This window comes from Venturia canescens, chromosome 4 (genome assembly GCF_019457755.1).
Source record: "Venturia canescens isolate UGA chromosome 4, ASM1945775v1, whole genome shotgun sequence".
Classification (NCBI taxonomy): domain Eukaryota; kingdom Metazoa; phylum Arthropoda; class Insecta; order Hymenoptera; family Ichneumonidae; genus Venturia; species Venturia canescens.
The window spans coordinates 13,261,073-13,263,833 of NC_057424.1; positions in this window are offsets into that span (position 1 = coordinate 13,261,073).

Genomic DNA, 2,761 nt, shown 5'->3' on the forward strand with positions numbered 1-2,761 from the left:
TTATTTACAATTTGGAACGAATAACTTTGACATTAACTTAGAGTGATCACACTTTAATTGGCGAGTAAATATCGATCGAATTTAGACATCCATAAAAAATACAAACCTTCGGGCATGGTCTACCTTAACTATGAAATATCCTTATCGTTACAAGCGAGTTGCAATGAATGCGTTGGAACGAGAATCAATGACCAGGAAAAGTGGTCATCGATGATGGAACTTGCATGTTGTGAGGCCACTCCCCCTTAAATTCACGTTATTTCTTCTTCCTTTTCAAAAAGTCTTCTATCCCAGCGAACGTTTTTTGGCACACAGCTCATTTGAATAAATCAATATTTTATTGCAAGAAACGCTTATTGAAACTAGAGAATAATTTCACACTGTTTTTTGTCAGGACAAAAAAATCGAAACACCGAATACGAAGTTTCTTGATTCCTTCGTAAGTTATTGATCGACTGAAAGAACCTTGAGAGTTTGACAAAAATACACGATCAATAGTATCGAATAGAGTTATTATTCTTTGGCGAGGATGCGATACGACAGAATTGACTTAAATAGGGTACCACAGGTGGAATATTTTCACGAGATGTTTGTATATCCCTAATACCATGGATTAAACGTATCCAGTGTTGTGTTTTGCATAATAGTCCCGGTACGATTGGAACACTCGAGTCCGCGTCATTAAACGTGGTAGGGTGAGTTGGCATGTGTGTGATCCAGGACTAATTCGAGAGGGATAAAGCTCGTCAAGCGAGGGGGTGTTTCATAAGAGGGGATGCCCCCGAATTATGTAATTCTCGTGTTTCAAAGTTTATACAAAGATGGTAGCTCTTGTTTGTTGCACCTGCTGTTTTGTATTTCAATGTCAATTTATACCGAAATATTAGACGGACCTGCGTGCTAAGATATTTTGATGAGAAGAGGCTGATTACTTTGTAACATCCTTCAAATTTAAAGTGGGCTTGGATTTTCGTGGACTTTCACGTGCTATCCAAACAGATACAGTTTCGTTGTACAACGAGGAGAATTTTCCACTTAGGGTCTCTCGTACGTACGTCTACCATCTGTGCCAATTTCGTGGTTTTCCACTCGCTTCTCATACTTTTCGTTCTCTTTCTTTCTCTCTCCCTTTCCGACGCTTTCTCGCATTTTATGCCTCGTTCTTCGTCTCTTTCTCTCTTTCTGTCACGGCAAAGCCCTAAAACCAAAACCACCCCTCGCGATTTTCAGTTTCCAATTCTGCACTCGTGGCGCGCGCCCTCTTCACTCATCGGGCTCCGGATTCCGGAGCTTGGAATTCAGCTCTCGAAAAGCCTCTCGTAATTCATTTGTGACAACTGCCCGTGAACTATTCGCCTTTCATGCCTTGTGCGTCAATTCCAAACCATTCTTAGAGGTAGAGAGCATTGGAAAAATTTTGTTTCAATGTGGAAACAAAAAGTCTGACATGCTCATTGTTCATACGAACGTCTTTATTCGCATCGCCAGATTTACCGAATACCAATTTAATTTTCCATCATTCATTTGTCATTAATATCGATAACTTTCTTTCGCGCGACGTGTACGATTTTTTTATTATCAAAGTCCACACTTTTTGAGGAGTTTAATGGAGTAAAGTAATGTATTATGTACAAAGCAGAAATGTAATCCTCGTTTTTACAGAGTTTTTCACATTTCTCGTTCCTGAAAACTTCTACGCATTTATTTTTTTTTCCTTCTTTCAGCCCCTTTTCTCGTTTCACAGAGAGCTTGTCTCGCTGTCCCGTACGAGCTCGGGGACCAAATTGATACAGATGCGAGTTAATGAGACTTTTTCGTTCCTACCCACCGGGGAATTGGTCTCTGAAAACTGTAAACAAATATACGTATGTATTGTGTGTACTATATAAATTTATGATGGAGTGAAAGTTTAAGGACGATGGCTTTGCCACATCGAAATGCCTGAACAAACTTTCTACGTGAAGAGGAAAATGATCTTAACGAATATTCCCAAACCAAACGATAAATACAAATATCAAAATGCTATTTTACTATGCATTTCAAATAATTTATGCGATGACCAGCTGTTGTCCAAAGAATTTTTAGCTAATTTAATTAATTGCGTGATTCTAAAATCTACTAGCACAATTATTTATGGAACGTCACCGTTGACTGGTTCCTTGGAATTTGCAGCGAATTCATTCCTTATGGACAGATGCTTGCAATTTTCTTGGTTTTAAGTTCAAGTGTCTGGAATAGTTATTTCCTGGTCGGGGGGCCAGTATTTTTGAGTTTCTTGGCATCCTCTCGTGCAAAATCGTTGTTCAGTGCAACGAATCCTTAATTATATCTATATTCAGTTTTTTTTAAATGACTATATTTAAATGACGTATATACATTCGTGTACGAGATCCGAGCGTTTATATTCCTATGTACTATGGATTTTCTGGCTCGTTCGAGTGAAACGTGTCTCTCGCGAAGTTCATTCGCGTGTAACGGCCGCGCGATTAATTATCAGAGACCGGAGTCTTTGCGCACAGTGCTCTCCTCGGTGGTGAAAAGGGAAGAAACAAGCTAAGAGTGGAAAATCGAAAAAAGGAAGGAGATTGAAAAAGCTTGAGGGGGCGAGAGAGATGGAAATAGGTCGTGGCACTTGTAAGACCATTTACGGAAAGCCGTTGGTCGTGTAAGCGTGCGCGAATACAAATTTGTTCGCACTTAAATTCCCGTATATACGCGTGCTTTAAGGGGCGATTTATCGGCCTCGAGCTTAACCCCCCTC